The 18,359-nt window shown below is 39.9% G+C and overlaps 1 non-coding gene across 1 annotated transcript; it reads right to left on the reverse strand.

Moving 5' to 3' along the window:
* Positions 1-4,083: 4,083 nt before the first annotated feature.
* TRNAM-CAU (transfer RNA methionine (anticodon CAU)) lies at positions 4,084-4,155 on the reverse strand. Its single transcript has one exon. It is a non-coding gene; the product is annotated as a tRNA-Met (tRNA).
* Positions 4,156-18,359: the final 14,204 nt, after the last annotated feature.

Below are 18,359 nucleotides of genomic sequence, written 5' to 3' on the forward strand. Positions count from 1 at the left end.
TGGCGCACACACACCATCATGCCCGTGCGTGCCATGCATGCCGTGCGCACCCTTCCTCCCCCCCACTCTCCATGTGCCCCCGCCGATGCTATCCCTTTTGTTGCTTAGATCCATCAATTGCTTCAATGTTATCAATGCCAATGTTTGGAATGTTGGTTAATGCTATGCATAAGCCATCCCGTTATGTTGGTTAATCTCAATTGCGATTGTGTGCCTTGGAGAATGAATGGTGTGGCTAGTGTAGTTGGGTTTATTGTGCATTGCCGATGACAAAAGAACAGATCACAGAGAGATAGCAAGAGACAAAGAAGTTGGGAGGTGATTGTATAGGGATATGATGTGAGAAATTATTACTCAATGCTCTAATAAAATAATTTTTCTTAGAATTTGATACTCATAGTATGACAAGAAAATCTTTATAGGGCATGGATAGGTATGTCCTCACAAGTCTTCAAGCTAGTTTTAATTAGTTGGTTACAATTTTAGTTTCAACTACCTAACTACAATATTAGGTATGTCCTTACAAGTCTTTAAGGTAGTTTTAATTGGCTGTGGCATAATATTAGTTTCAACTACCTAACTACAATACTAGGCATTTCCTTAGAAGTCTTCAAGCTAGTTTTAATTGGTTAGTAAAATATTAGTTTCAACTACCTAACTACAATATTAGGTATGTCCTTATAAGTCTTTAAGGAAACTTTAATTGGCTGGTACAATATTAGATATGTCCTTACAAGTCTTCAAGGCAATTGTAATTGGTTGGCATAATGTAAGTTTCAACTACCTCTAGGATGGTACAATACTAGTTTTAACTACCTCTAGGATGGTACAATATTAGTTTCAACTACTTATAGGGTCATGTCACATCTTCTACTTGGTTGACGTTTGAACTAGGTAGATTCACGTCACGTGTGTGCATGTAGACTTACCTCTCACATCTTGTAGGCTTATCTCATGTCTTGTTTTAGGCTCACATCATGTCCCTGTAGACTTATAAGTGCTCAGCTCATGTCTTTTTTTCATAGGATTTTGGGCTCACGTCTCCCAACTCCAAAGGTTATTTGGCCTAGTTTTTGTGGTTTTTAAAGATTTATTAGACTTGATTAAGGTGATTAATATTCCTAATCTTAATAATTGTGTTTTTATAAGTGATTAAAAGGGCCTTTGCAACGTTTCTCTCTCTTAAGAAATCGATAGAGAAGAAACTCATGAGAAGGAAAAGATATACTAAGCCTACACTAAGCAAGCAAACCATCGAGCATGTAAGAATCCAACAAAACACATGCAATCAAGAGAGTAGAGAAGATGGAGAGCTTACAACTATTCTATTTTGTAAGGGAATAAATGTGTATGCTTATTGTAAAAAATAACTTATATAACAATGGCTAGTGTTCACAGTTGGCCGCTAGCCACATAACTTAAAAATAGTATGGGGTCACTATTTCTAACCTTGAGCAAGTATATCACTTCCCCATTTTTTGACCACGTTTTAGCCTTGCAAGGTTTTTATTAAAACTCTGAAGACAATGACATTCCTATAGACACTTTGTAGTAGAAGTGTCAATAATGACAATTTTTAAGCTATGTAGTGTTTATGTACATGTTTTACCCAAATTGTTGTGTGTAGTGGTTGATTTGAAATGCCTATATATATTTTAGGCTTTACACGTGTAGCAGATATATGCTAATGTGACTAGTTCATGTAAAGAGGCTGAATTGGCTTTATACAGTACCATCAATAATTGTGTGTACGTATATGTCAAACAGCTTATAGATTACAGGGGATTTCCAGGATTACTAAGAGTGTAGAATAACGTTACTAAAAGTTATATTTAGCCTACAAAGTATCATATTTGGTGTAGGTGAAAGTTACTTTTGGGTAACAATATTTGCTAACAGTCTAAGAATGTGAACAAGAACCAAGACAAAAACAACCTCCAAAGTATAGAAGTTCAAAATGGCAAACTTCCTCATGGGGGGAAAGGATATCACGAGTTTATTACAAGTGACGAGAGATTCAGGAGCCTGAGCTTATGGAGGAGGAAAATCCCACTCCATAATAGGTAGATATCTTTAAGGCATGTCAAGAGAGGGCCAACACTTTTATGTATTGTCTCTTTATTAGTGTATCTGATTCTATGATTGGTCATATACAGGATGTAACGGAACCTAAAGATGCATAGGTTAACTTGGTAGGTGTATAACACAAGTACCAAGGCCAGGAAGATGCAGTTAAAAACAAGAGGTACATAGATGGAAGAGGCCACTTTATAGCATAGAGTGCTATTAGGGAAAGGTGACTTTGATATTGTTGTATGCACTCCCTTGGCTACAGGCAAGGTAAACACTTGTTGTCTAGAAAGAAGAGACCTCTAGGAGGAGAAGAGTAAAAAAAAGTGGGCAAAGGTGAGGATATTGACTTTGGAGGGCCAAAGTTGCTTGCCTTGAGGCAAAAGGTCTCTTGGATCCAAACCCTTGACTAAAGATGGGCAAAAGAAGCTGGATGTGCCGTGGAAGTAGATGTCAACTTAGCAAAGATGCCTATCATGCCACCTACATGTCCAATGAATACATTTCTCCAATGCACCAACATTTATTTATATACCACTAGACGAGCCTCTCAACACATGCCAATTTGAAACACTAACTAACAAGGTCACATATGACTTTGAGCATGATGTTCTTTAACGGCAAATTGGTCACGTATGACCTTGAGCATGATGTTCTTTAATGGAAAAATGATCATATGGATATGCCCAATGTAATCTATAATTTTCCTTACCATCCCATTATGCCTAATGTGCAAGCTTAGTGTAAAATACTCAGTACCTCAAATAAACATTATGGCATGGAGGATTTGATTACGCTTGACAAGCCTTCAGACTTGATAAACTACATCATGCCAAAAGAGAAGGATTACATGTAGCTTCAATGGCTATATGCTTTGTGTCGATATGACTTATTGCACCATACTAAAACGCCCAAAAACCCAATATCATCACCCAAAGGGCTATCATCCTCTTGTACATTCGATGGATTTGGCATTGCTTGTCGTAGGCGGCGCGGGTGATAGCCCATTTTCGGCAATAGTAGGCGGTGCTAGCCCATTTTTGGTTGTGAAATGTTTTTTTGCCAAACTTGTATCGCATAGGTTTATGGTGGTGATGACCCTGTTTGGCATCCTATGTAATCAATGCTCCTGGTGTTTGCACATGAAGTTTACCTCTTATATGTGTTGTATTGTGATCCATGCACACATTTAAGGGTTTTTCTCAATTTTCCTTAACCAAATCAAGGCCTTGCTTGGTGCCGGGGTGAATACCACACGGAAGGGTCTATAGTGCATAGAGGCTTGTGGGAGTAATGTGCTTCCTATAACCTTGACAATTCTCGTGCATTATATTCTCTTATTAACTAAATCCACACACACCTGCTATCCCTTTTGTTGCTTAGATCCATCAATTGCTTCAATGTTTTTTTTTCGAACACACCCGGGGCCCACTCAAGTGGGTGGAGCCGATTTCCCCTTACAACAATTAGCCAATTATCATGGTCGGGCAAGGGCCACGTACCATCGGGCAAGAGCCACGAATTAGGCATCCCCCATGACCACCGCGATGAGTCGAGCGCTGGAGCAGCGGAGGGGTCTCGTATGGATCCTCCTATCTCGGGTGATCCACCACCCGAGGAGGAGGAGTCACTCGAGTGTTCAAGGGGCAAGAGCCCGAGCAACCAAACACATCAAGCGAGCATAGGTGTCCCTTTATAACATGAGCGAGCCTAGTGGGACTTGAACTCATAACCTAGAGGTTACAAGTCACAAGCTTTGACCACTACACTAACTCAGTTGGGACTAATTGCTTCAATGTTATCCATGCCAATGTTTGGAATATGTTGGTTATTGCTGTGCATAAGCCTCAATGTTGAATCCCGTTATGTTGGTTAATCTCACTTGCATTTTTATTGTGTGGCTAGTGAAGCCGCTGATGATGACAAAAGAAGAGATTGGGAAGAAAGAGGAGAAAAAAGAAATGGGCAGGTGCAAAAGAAGCGGAGGGACGCCAAAGCGCTCTGTGTCTGCGATATCAGAGCCAGGTTTCGATCCTGGGACCTGTGGGTTATGGGCCCACCACGCTTCCGCTGCGCCACTCTGATTTGGTGCTCACACTCGAGCGAATGTATACTTCTAAATCAACAATTTTTCTTGTTTGCGCTCCTCTTCCCGAATCCAATGTCATATGTCGTAAGCGCGTAGGCTACGCGATGCATCAGTTCGCACACTGCTCTCGTGGGCCAGTTGGAGGATGCGCAGGCCTCGTCTCTTTGATGAGAGCGGGCAAAAGAACATATTTTGGCTTTGCGACGATAAGAGAGAACAAGAAGAAAAGCCTCTTTTTGAACCACCCCCTTTTTTCTTTTTTCTTTTTTTGATCGGTAACACAACTCTTTAATTGGTTTTCAAATACTTTTCGTCGGTTCCACAAGATAGCACAACTCTTTAATTGGTTTTCAAATACTTTTCGTCGGTTCCACAAGATAGCACAAATTCTCAATCGGTTTTCGCATCCAATCACCATAACAGCATTTATATTGAAGATAAATTTGTTGACAGATCATTAGAGACTAGCCAACGGGTTGCGTGGAAATGCCCGCTCTGGTCCCCATCGCATTGATGTTGCTTACATAAGCATACCATAAATAGCTTTTTCCAAGGCCCACACCTGATACAAGGAGATAGAGCATAAATCAAGCTTACTTATGCACAGGATAAAAAGAAGCTCTCTCACAATGAGAGCATGGTGTGTATGCATAAACTTACCAATGCAGGTGGGCCTAACTATAGATTGAGAGAGCGATAATACCTTTCATTGTAACCTAATTAATGCTTCCTTGTGACCTTCTCAACTTGTATCAACCACCCCACTAATATCCTTGCACTCAAGAAAAAGTGATACCTTTCGGCCCCAGATTAGTTTGAGGACTCTTTTATTTAACATCATATAGAAACCAATACAAAGGTTTATAGGCAACTTTTGGTAACATCTTTTTTTAGACATTGAATACGCAACTCTGTATGAGTAGTGTGGAGGATCCTTTTGAGACTGATAATCAAACTGAGAGAACTAATCGATTTTAGATGAGGAGTGTGGATTAGCTTCAACCTCAACACACCTTTGGGGATGTCACCAAGAAAGAGTCGTTATCCAAGAGTACCCTGGCTAGCCAAGGAATATACAATGCCAAAGTAAAGACCTGGTAGCACGCGGCGGCAGTCATTTGGCTAAAAGCCTATCCATGAGCAGAAATCTACCAAAGTGGGAGCCTTGCATATAAGAGTTTCACCCATAACCTCGGCCCCATTGAATACCCTCCAATGGATACCTGTCAAGGCATAGAGTTGCTTCAAAGAGGTCGGTGTTGTAAACGGATATTCCACCTTGGCTTTAATGCTGACGTTAGATTAAAACTAACGTTAGGTTAAATGTTAGGCATAGAGTTGCTCCAAAGAGGTTGGTGTTATAAGGGATACTGCCTTTTTTCACCGTGGTTTTAATACTAAATTCTTGCATGCATCTAAATTCTATTACTAGGTCATTTTTAGGCACTTTTCCCTAGTCGTATGTATTTTCACCAATCGTGGGTTTCTTCTACTAGGCCGACTTGGCTTTTCCACATTGGTGTTGTAATTAAGGAACACTGCCTTTTCCACATTGGTGTTGTAATTAAGGAACACTTGGCTTTTCCACATTGGTGTTGTAATTAAGGAACACTGCCTTTTTCACATTGGCTTTAATGCTAATGTTAGGTTAATACTACATTGGCTTTAATGCTAATGTTAGATTAATACTACATTGGTAGGCTTCACGATCGTCTCTATAGGTCTAGACACTACATCTTTGATAAGTGTTACTAGAGAAGATAGACCTCATAGAGGATTTACAAGATAGGGATGTAGAAGTCACCCTAACCAAGGGATAGAGGAGGCATCATCCAAAGCCTCAACGGCTTAATTTATGTGATTGGTCTTTAGAGAAAGAGACTTCACGATCATCTCTACACGTCTAGACACATGAGGCAATAAACCTCCAGATAATCTGTAAAATAGGGATGTACAAGTCAACCACCTAAACCAAGAGATAGGGATGAGTTGGCAGGAGGATGAGTTGGCAGCAACTTTTCTTAACCGATTAGGCCAGGAGTGGGAGGGCAAGCCCCAAGTGTGCAATAGACCTTGAGATTATATGTAAAACAGGGATGTACAAGTTAACGACCTAAACCAAGAGATAGGGGATACATCATCCAAAGCCTAAACGGCTAAGGGTGCCCAATAAATAGTGCATTAGAAAGAGTCCTTCTTTAAGGACATGAGCATAGAGGACAGGATTGGGAGGGCAAGCCCCAAGGGCAACCTCAAAGCTAACCCTAGCTAGTTTCTCAAGTTGAACACCCACACTTGCATTTCCATGGAGAGAAATGGTTTGGTGTGCTATTTGTTGCCTAAACCATACATGCATGGAGTATCCATTGTTGAGGCCTAGATATAATAACAGTTTTATGCTCATTGTAAGTGCCCCACGAGAACCATGACACATGTCATTGTTGGTACCAAAAGGAAACCCAACAGGGTAGACTCTAACACCACGATAGATGCTCCTCATGCGCCAAGGTATCCTTTAGCCTTGCTAGCCCCCGTGAGTTACTCCTGAACCGACACAAGCTATAATGCTTACATATTAAAACCATTACCAAGGGGTATATCCACCTTTGATACCTTCGGTATTACCACCCCAATTGGTTACCGTAAGAATCACACCAGTACAATAGTACTTAGAAACTCTATCTATACAGAGAGAAATCTAGGAACATGAGAGCTATGAGTCTTATGAACAACAAGACCATACAAGTAGTAGTTTAATCCTTATGGCTATATATCCTGAACATGCTCCAACCTTACATTATGCCTCCATATTCAAAGCCATGGGGCAACAAACGGCAAGAGATTTCAATAATCTGTCATGTAGACAATCAATGCAATGCTTTTGATGCAAAGGCCACACTTCACAAGTACACTAAATATTTCCCTCATGATATAGCTCACAACCTTCTTGTCTCATCGAGATTTCAAGTTGATAAGTTATCTTCTACTACGAAAAACTCTCAACTTTAAAGAGACTTATCTGACTTGATGTATCTAAACCTGGAGGGAAAGGATGAGTTGTGCCACATTGAGTACTCTACAAAACCAAAAAAGAGATAAAAGTTCAAGCTAGGACACTACTTCAAAAAAGGATAGCCAAAAACCAAAGGAGAGACAAAAGTTCCCTTGAACAAGTCGGGACACTACTTCGAAAAGGATAGCCAAGTTCCCATGAACAAGCTAGGACACTACTTCAAAAAAGTGATAGGATAAATGTCATGTTATCCATCATTTATAAAGAAACAACAATCTTCGTGATCTTGGATGGTGGTTTTGGTGTCAGTATAATCACAAAGGATTTGTTAGGAGGCGAAGCTCACCCACTTATAGGCACAAGTCTTATGATCAAGCTTGTGTTGATGGGAACATAACTAAAACCATGGCCATCCTTCAAGATGCAAATATTAAGACCTTTGGTCTAAGTTTCTACCACACATTCATTGCTGATGAATTTCCAAAGAAGAGGTTTTACACCATGATCCTCTTAGGGAGGACTTATATGAGACATGCAAGGTTGGTTCACGATTGGTAAACTAATCACATTTATATACGCAAAGACATTGACAAATCCTTGAAAATAGATTATTTATAAATAGGGAAGCATTATCCCAGAGGTCGAGGTATTCCCACCCAATGAGTCCAGCACAACTATTTGGACCTCTTTAATTAATATCTCTAGAGCATGTGGCACAGAATCTCACACCACTTTGATTGATATTTGTAGAGACTATAACAAGATGTTAGATGGTGAAGATGAGGACTTGAATAATATGAGCCCCTCTCAAAGCCTGATTGCACTGAGGACTATATTCAAGTCCTAGCTACCATGTACACTCTTTCAGAGAACCTTGGGAGGACAAGATTTTCATAATTGGATAATGACAAAATCACATCCTTGTTCATCCTAGACACATTTGAAATAAAACCAATAGTGCAACTTACTCACCTTAAGCTAGAGTTTCCCTAGATAGACATCCTAGCTATGTGGCCACTTTGGCTAGTAACAATGTTTACGTCATGGGAGACATGGACCTCTTTAGGCATTTCACCCCTCCCAACATCTACAACTACCATTACCATGCGAAAAAAAATCATCATTAGATCTAGACCTACAACTTGTAAGTTTTATGTGACCTATAATGAAAGAGTGCATTATACTCAGAAGGGGATGGATTGTGTCCAATAATTACATAGTCAACTAGCAAACCTTACCCATCCTTTTATACCCCTCATAGTATTTCGGGCCTACCTTACCCATCCTTTTATACCCCTCATAGTATTGGGGGCCTACCTTGAACCCCGTGGGCAAAAAAATCGTCATTAGATCTAGACCTACAACTTGTAAGTTTTATGTGACCTATAATGAAAGAGTGCATTATACTCAGAAGGGGATGGATTGTGTCCAATAATTACATAGTCAACTAGCAAACCTTACCCATCCTTTTATACCCCTCATAGTATTGGGGGCCTACCTTGAACCCCGTGGGCAAAATCACACATACACACCTATTTCTCCCTTGATCCCCATCCTTTTATACCCCTCATAGTATTGGGGCCTAATTTGAATCTAGTTGGCAAAAACACACACACACCTATTTCTTCCTTGATCCCCCATGCTACACAAGATTGGTTCCTTCCTTTTCTTATCATAACTCAAGAATTCCATCACCCTCCTTTTGCAACAAGTGGTGACATGTGATCTATTTTATTTGGTAATCCTTTCATTTTGGATTGCTTGTCCTCAAGTGCCATGATTTTTACGGCCATAACTTTCTCATCCTCTTGTAGGATTCATTAATAAAGCTAATATGGGAACATAAGTGTCTCACTTAACATTTTCCATTATTATTTGTGGGAGCAACTATACTAATGTAGGGAGGCTTAGACAAGGCCTATGATGTTTTTTTAGTGTACTCATATAGCTATCACTTAGAAGGGATGTGCTTAGCTAAGACTAATAATGCCACCACAAAGACTACTTATCTCTACTCTTATGGATTCACTCTTACATATCCACACAAACATAGACTAAACAAAAGCTATTCCATGCATAGGAATATTTCTACATCTTTCTACACATAAGCGTACCACAATAGGGAAAGAACAAGATAAGCTCTCAATGTAAGCTCAAGCATGTAACAAGTCCATTAGAACATAGAGAAATTAAGTTATATACAAAATGATTAGATGAGTCAATGACACTTCATGTATTTCCTAAGCCCATAACTCACTTATCCCTTAGTCAATGACACTTCATGTATTTCCTAAGCCCATAACTCACTTATCCCTTAGTTTATTCTTTATGGTGTGCACTTATTAGACTAGTCTTTACACACAAGTCTATAACTCACTTATTACACTAGTCTTTACACACAAGTCTATAACTCACTTCTACCTTAGTTTATTCTCTGTAATGTGCACTTATAGACTAGTGTTTATCTTAATTTATTCTCTGTGTGGCATGCACGCATACATGTCTCTCTAAAATTTTGGTGTAGAGCATCTTTGACTTTGGGGGTGGGGGAGTGACTAGAAACACTTTTAAAATAACAAACTATTTATGGTGTACACTTATAGACTAGTGTTTACCTTTCTTTGTGGCATGCACTTTTTAAGATAGAAAACTATCCTCTTATAATGTAGATTTCATATTTTAATTTTGTCACACTACAGATATGGTCCTAAGAACTATCAAACATAAGTTGCATGTTCGATTTACATCACTTGGATTTCTCAAGATGGATCTTTTTATATCTAGTGATAAAGGTTGTAACCATGATTCAAAATAAATTTGCAAAAAGTTGTAAAATAATGCTTGCATATGAGATATACACAAACTCTAAAAAAGGTAAAGGCTTTCCCCATTCAATTTTTTATTCTTTGACTTTAGGGGGTGTTATTCATCTCAATGGCAATGTTTTGAGAGGGTAATTGGTGCAACGAGGCAAGAGTAGTGTTGAGTGCTATGGGTTGCATGAGGTGATAGACTATAATAGACTTGTAATTAGACGATGAGACTTGGGATGTTAAAGGATTCCACGTATCCTCATCCATCAAGGGTACGATGGATGTTACATTTATTTTTTGCTAGTTGACTATGCAATTATTGGCCACTCTTTCATTGTACATGTGAGGGTTCATTAAACTTACAAGACACACATTTAGATCTAATGAAAATTTTGCTTTTAAATGGTTATGGATTGAAAACTTACAAACGCACGTTTAGTTCTAATGAAATTTTTTTCTTTTAAATAGTTATGGATTGAGAATTATTTTTTGCACGGTACTGGTAGTTATAGATGGTGGGAGGGGTGAGGAGCTTAAAGAGGTCCACATCTCCCATGACAAAACATTATTTCTATCCCCAAGTTAGCCACGTAGCTAGGATGCCTTTCTAGGGAAGCTCTAGCTTAAGGTGAGCTCACTCCACTATTGGTTCTATTTTAAATGTGTTTTAACACAAACAAGGATGTGATTTAGCACAATTAAGCATGTGATTTTGGCATCATCCAATTATGTAAACCTTGTCCCAAGCTTATGTGAAAGAGAGTACATGGTTGCTAGGATGTGAATGCAAACCTCGTTGTCGTCAAGCTTTGAGAGGGGCTCATATTCTTTGGGTCCTCATCTTCACCATCTAACATCTTATTATTGTCTCTATCATATATTAATCAAACTAGTGTGAGATTCTATGTAGCATGCTCTACAAATAACAATTAAAGAGGTCAAAACAGTTTTGCTAGGCAAGAACGCCTCAACCCATGGGATAAGTCTTCCCTATTTTTAAATAATCTATTTTAAAGGATTGGTTACCTTAGAACCAACCTTGCATGTCTCATGTAAGTCCTTCCCGAGAGGAATGTGTGGTGGAAGCTTATCCCAAAGGTCTTAATATTTGCATCTTGAAGGATGCCCAATGGTTTAGCTCTGTTCCCATCACAACAACAACCTTGACCATAAGGCTTGTACCTATAAGTCGTGAGCTTCCCCTTTCAACACATCAATCCTTGGTGATTATACTAACACCAACACCATCATTCAAGATCATGAAGATTGTTGTTCCTTTATAAATGACAGCAACATGGCTTTATTTTATTGCTTTTCTGAAGTAGTGTCATAGCTTGTTCATGGGAACTTGGCTATCCTTTTTTTTTAGTAGTGTCCTAGGGAAATTTTTTCCCTCACATTCCTTTGGTTTTGGGCATGGAAGGAGAGTTCTCAATGTGGCACACCTCATCCTTATCCTCTAGGTTTGAATTTATGGCCTCTTAGTTTCCCATCCATTGAGTCAGATAAGTCTCTCTAAAGTTGAGAATTGCATTGTAGAAGATAACTTCTCAACTTGAACTCCCGATTACCAGGAGGTTTTGAGCTATATCCCGAGTAAAATATTTGGTGCACTCAAGGGATTTGGTGTAGCATCCTTGTGAAGTGTGGTTCTTTGCATCAAAACCATTGCGTCAATGGTCTACATGCTATAGTATTGAAGTCTATTGATCTTCTCAATATGGAGGCATAATCTAGAGTTGGAACATGTTCAGTATATACCCATCAGGATTATACTACTACTTGTATGTTCTTATTGTTCATAAGACTCATAGCTCTCTTGTTCCTAGGTTTCTCTCTCTCTATAGATATAGTCTCTCTCTCTATAGATATAGTCCTCACTGAGTACTATTGTATTGGTGTGGTTCTTAGAGTAACCAGTGTGGGTGGTAATACCAAAGGTGGATATACCCCTCGATAATGGTTTTAGTATGCAAGCATCAAAGCAGCTTATGCTAGTTGAGGAGCGTCTGATGGGGCTGGCAAGGCTAATGGATACCTTGGCATGAGGAGCATCAAGCATGGATACTCCATGCTTGCATGGTTTAGGCAACAAATTACACACCAAACCATATCTCTCCATGGAAACTTGAGGGTTGGCCTTGAGGTTTCCCTTGGGGCTTTCCTTGCCACTCCTAGCCTAATCAGTTGAGAAAATGCTATGCCAACTCATCCTCCATGCTCATGTCCTTAACAAGGAGTCTTACTGGTATGCTATTTGGGCATCCTTAACCATTCAGGCTTTGGATGATGCATCCCCTATCTCTTGGTTTAGGTGAATGACTTCTACATCTCTATCTTCTTGTTAATTATCTCAAGATGTATTGACTCATGTGTGTAGACCTATAGAAATGGTCGTGAAGCCTCTTGCTCTTAAGAACAATAAAAATTTAAGTTGTTGAGATGCTTTGGATGATGCCTCCCCTATCTCTTGGTTTGGGTGCCTTCTACATCCCTATCTTCAAATTCTCTCTGAGGTTTATTTCCTTGTATAGGCAACACTTAAAATGTAGTTTTTAGACCTATAGAGATGGTCATGAAGTCTCTTAATCTCTTAATCTTATAGAGATGGTCGTGAAGTCTCTTAATCTTAAGACCAATCATAAATCAATCAACTGAATAATGAATCATCCACCACCGCTCATTCACGAATGAGGACTAGATCTTAGATATGGGGATACTTGGTTCTAGCTATGTAATCTTACATTGTTGAGACTCTACATTTGTGTAATGGGGCTCCATCTAGCTCTATTGGGTGAGAATCTCACAATACATCACTTACCTACTTTTCCTTCAAGACCTCATAGCTGATCTTTTCAAGTGGGTTTCATTAGGAAAATTCTGGACTCAAAAGAGGGCTATTTCAACAATAATATAATAATAGACACATAGATTGAGTGACATGTAATCTACGAACGAGATTCACCGGTGGTGGGACCTCTGTACAAACCCACCCAAAACGTGGAGAAACTCTTATCTTCATGAAATATTAAAAAAAACCATCACCTTGTCTTAAAATATTTAAAACCGTTTTTTTGTCAGAACCTAACACAATAAAAGAATGTTTTCCACATTCCCGTGTTAGACGTGGAGCACTAAAAAATTCTTTCCACCACCCCTAGAACTAATGAAGCTTGAATGCTTGGAATAGATAGATACACATTCTCCTGGTTATTCCCTCAACTTAGTTCCACTTTTGAATCTCGAAACATCTTTGGCGCCCAAAAGAACACACCGTCCCTCATTTCTTCTTCCCTCCTTGATCCACAAAAGCGGTTAGCTCAGTCATCCACTTTCTGCTACTTCTTCTTTCTCATACGTCTGTTAATCTATCATGGCACCCGAAAGTGGACTGAAACGAGCAAGGAGCAGCATCTCATCTGTTGTGTTGTATAACATAAAAGACGAGAACGAAGAATGGATTCCCCAAGTATACAGAAAGTACTCTTGGGTCACTATGTAGCCAGGAAAACAAGGCCACTACCGAGTGAAGGGAAAGGCATCTGAAGACTTGGCCAAACATTGGAAAGGAAGGATCCTTGACTTTAAGATGGCACCAGGAGGGAAAACTGTCAAAGAAGTGTTGATCCAGCATGTATTCATGCAAAAAGAGATCAACGTGGGACCATTGGAAGGACTTCCAAGACACAGACCACATTGTAAGTGCTTGTGTTTTGTATTTCAATGTTGCAAATAAGGTGATTGATATACATTTTTCTGCCTTACACAGATTTGTACCCATCCAATCTTCAGGAGTGGGAGCCTGCATAATGCTTGACGGGATTCTTGAATGTGGTACATGGTGAGGCGGGGGAACTTCAATATCAAGGTCGTGCACCAAGTGATCTCGCAAGAAGCAGAACATATTTCTGACTCATTTTATACCTTGCCCACTCAATCGAGTCGACATGGAAAGTTGGAACGTATTCGGTTGCCCGCACTTGATAGTCCTGAGTGGCCATTGCTTGACACAGAAGTGATAGAGTCATACACGACCAAAATGTTTAATGATATTAAATGTGCTATGAAGCCTAGCATTGGTGCAAGAAATGTCCACTTAAGTTTGTTTGTTCCAATTGCATGCTTTGTTTATTTATTTTCTGATTGTAAACAATTGAGAAAAACTAGAACAACTTTTGTGTGCAAAGATATAGATGAAGCCTGGCTTGATCATTTGTTTGACAAAGGTTGGAGAGTGAAATCATCAAAGGGAGATGATTTGATCAAATGTCGATTGAACACCTCCGACATTGCATTTCGGTGAGTGTTATGACATTATAATGTATTTTTGTGAAACAGTTACAACGCTTATTTGATTATACTCGAAAAATTATCCTAATGATATTTTGGAATCAGATGCTATATTGCCAGGCAACATCTGTGCATGTCATTTACTTATAGAAGGTGGCGATGGATCAACAACAACTGGGAAAGCATGGACCAAGATACAAGAGATGGCAGCCACTCTTGCTTGATAGATATAGTTATGATTCGACAGGGTCACCCATCTTTGACATTGGAAGTGGAAGAGAATTGGACTCTCGAATATGTTAGGAAGGAATTAGAAGTAGCTATTCAGAATCCTCTAGATCAATTTTGCTTCAAGCTCGATGGTCGGAAGCTAAGTAAAAGAAGAGAGCATCAGATCATTTGTAAAGATGTTGCAGCCCCACATGAATTGGAGGCACTAGAAGATATATGATGTGACCATGTATACGGTGACAATGTATTTTCCATATGCAATAAACTTATCTATTCAGAACATTGCTTTTGTAATGCTTTATTGTTTAAAACAATGTAATGAAGGCAAAATTTCCCCAATTGAATTTGTATGTACACAAAAAAGGCTTAAAGTAAGAAAACAAGCAGTGAAGGAACACAGTAGAAAATTTGATCCTCTGATTTTCAAATTAAAAGTGCATTTACAATTGATGTTCTCTCTCCAATAACACTAGATATGTGCAAAAAAAATATAAATGTACATGTATAGCTGCATATTTATAAACGTACATTTGTTGGAAGAAGGAAAAAACTATTTATTACTGGAACCCATAGGTATCGGCTTCAGGATGGAGCCATGGCTCTTCTCCCAAGTATGGAGCCCATGTAAGAGGCTCAGGGGGGCCTATCCCCCCTCGTGGATTGGGCGAGATGAAGTCCACTGGCCCGTCTGGAGGCATAACTTCAACGACCTCGATCAATTTCGCAATCGTTTCCTCCCTAAACGTTTGGACGTCTAGGTCCACGTAGCGAGACATTGATGGAAACTGCCATCACAATTCATCAAGGCATAAATAAGATCAACATGACAATATACAAGAAGATAAACAAGAGTACGCATGCGTATGGGAGCTGAAAAATGCTTACATCCTCTGAAGGGAGCTGAAAAATGCTTCGTAGCAGCAACATTGCATTAAGTGCAACCCTCCACCCACAGCTGTAGCCATCTTCTTGTTTGGGGACACTAACCCTTCGGATGGTCGATCGATCCAGGGTGTCGATGTCCATGCTGAGGCTCTCGTAAGCTGCCATTAGTTTCCTGACACCACTGTAAACAAAGACCAATCATTATCCTGATCAATCCGGACTTCTAACTCAAACAATAATATGTATCTTAATGATTTTTACTTACAGCAAAACATTTCCATGGACACCAGATGTCGAATTTGCAAGGTAAATGACATTTTCTTGCACGTCGACTAGTAGAAGACTCCAATGGGAACTGCATCACATCCAAATAGATTTCTATTAGTTTCAATCCAAAGGAAGCACTATATAACTCGTGTACGGTGATTCCTATAAACATCATGCGAGAGAGATAGAGAGACAAACTCACTTTTCATGATATGCCAAAAAAATACTCGGGCATCGTCCAGCTGGACCTCTTGAAACCAGTTCAGCACATCGAGGTATGGAACTGACTCTACTAGCAACAGTGTTGAGACCAGTGAATCAATCTAGAACACTCGTTGCTGTACATCCTCGGGCAATTGCGAAATAACAAAACTTCACAAGGAAACATATCAAGAGTGAGGCATAAACTTTAAGAGCCAAGAATGAAAAATTGTGAGAGGACAGAGAAAAGAGTATACCTTAAAACACATCTGAGCACTTTGTCATTGACTTCAGTTTTAGGATCAAACAAAATGTTGATTTCTTCAGCATGAATCGGGAAATAACATTTATGCCCTCTAATAGTAAAGGGTACATAGAACTCCGGCAACAAAAATTGCAGCGCCTCCCGATTCATGGTGTGGAGTGCGCGAACATTTTTCCTTTTTGTTTGCAATGCAAGCATTGCAGCTTGATGTTCCCTTTGAGCGCTTGTCATTAAATTTGCCCGAGTTTGATGTTCATGATCTGGACCTCCCTCGGTCACCTCTTCAATTCTCACTTTTTGTATAGGACGGACATCCAAAATTTGTAACATTCGTTCATCAGTAAACGTAACCGGTCTAAGTAACTTATCGTATCTGAAACGAAGGGCTACTAGGCTAAAAAAATCTTTGTTCATTACTGTCACCCTGTGTGCATGGGCAGTAAGAACGTAACTATCCAAAAAAAAATCAATCATCCAATCTTCTGTGGCCTCCTGCAAGCAAAACAGGGCCGATGCCTTCCACCTAAACAAAATTCCATTCTTCTCACAAATTCTCCTGGCAAGCCTCTGGAAAGGCAATCTGGGAATAGCAGCTGTCGGGTGCTTCATAAACTTTGTGATTTCTCGCAGAGCTGACGAATGCTCTGCGAAACGCCTTAGTCTAGGCTGCGTTTTGGACAATCGGGAAGGGCTGCTTGATTTCCTGGATCTTGAGGCTTTCAGAACGCCCATCTTCTTCCCAGTAGATGAGGGAGCTGCATTGTCAATGGGTCTAGCTGTATGCCTTACACGAGCCATCTGAAAACGCAAGAAAAAGCAAAAAACTTAGCTATTAAGTAGTACACGATTAACAATTCACCATAAAGCGAGAGAGGGTGGCCAAGAAAGCAATATGTACTTCCTTGCGTTATGGTGAATCCATTCACCATAACGCGAGATGAAGGCCCACAGAAACACAATAATCCTCCTCGCATTATGGTGAATTCATTGACACCAATAAGAGGGAGATTATCGTGCATCCTTTGAGCTTTGATCTTGCGTTATAGTGATTTGATTCACCATAACGCGAGACTAAGAGCCAGTCAAAGCAAAACAATCCTCCTCGCGTTATAGTGAATCGATTTACTACAACGGGAGGAGGATTTCTCCCTAATCTCTTACCATTCCGTCTTGCATTTTGGTGATTCGATTCACATAACACATAGATCAGTATTGAGATTCTAATGACTCGTTGTCTGCTTTACGGTGAATCGAATCACCATGACAGAGGGCAAACAGTCGAAGAGAAAACAATGGCAGAGGGCAAACAGTCAAAGGAAAAACAAACAATCAAGGATTATACAAGAAACTCACAAAACAATCAAGTAATACACTTTCATCACATTCTATGAGTGGGAATGTATGGAGACTGTCGTGTAGGAGGTGAATTAATTGACACCAATAAGAGGTGGATTATCGTGAATCCTTTGCCCTTTGGTCTTGCGTTATGGTGAATCGATTCACCATGACGCGAGACTAAAGGCCAGTCAAAGCAAAACAATCCTCCTCGCGTTATAGTGAATCGATTTACTACAACAGGAGGAGGATTATCGCGAATCTCTTACGTTTGCCTTCTGCCATGGTGATTCGATTCACCATAAGACATGGAGCGTATTGAGATTCTAATGGCCCGTCGTGTGCTTTAAGGTGAATCGAATCACCATGGCAAAAGGCAAACGTAAGAGAAAAAAAACCAATGGCACGGGGCAAACAGTCGAAGAAAAAACAAAACAAACAAGCAATATACAAGAAACTTACAAAACAATCAAGTAATATACAGAAACTTACATTTCTTGCGTGAGAATGGATGGAGACTGTCGTGCAGGAGATGGAATATCGGTTCAGTACTGTGGCGGTAGTCGGAAGTCACTTGGAGGCAAGCAGGAGGACGGACAAGGCAAAATCGATAAGAGGACGAAAAGGTGGCGTGATTAACCGCTTTGATTAGTCTTTAGAGCAAACACACGTGCTGGCGGGCTGCCAGGGCGATTAGGCGGCGCTGACGTGTCGCATAGCATTAAAAAGGGCTTTGATTAAACTTTATAGCTTGTACACGTGCTAGATACACGATGGGCTACCACGTGGCATTCATGGAATGGCGGGTGAAAACGCGGCGCTGACGTGTCGCATAGCATTAAAAACGGATTTTCTAGGATACTCATCTCATTTATTGCCTCTCTTGGAGTTCGTATTCTC

The sequence above is a fragment of the Cibotium barometz genome, chromosome 5 (genome assembly GCF_041138505.1).
Source record: "Cibotium barometz isolate CiBa-2024 chromosome 5, ASM4113850v1, whole genome shotgun sequence".
NCBI classification, from domain to species: Eukaryota; Viridiplantae; Streptophyta; class Polypodiopsida; order Cyatheales; family Cibotiaceae; genus Cibotium; species Cibotium barometz.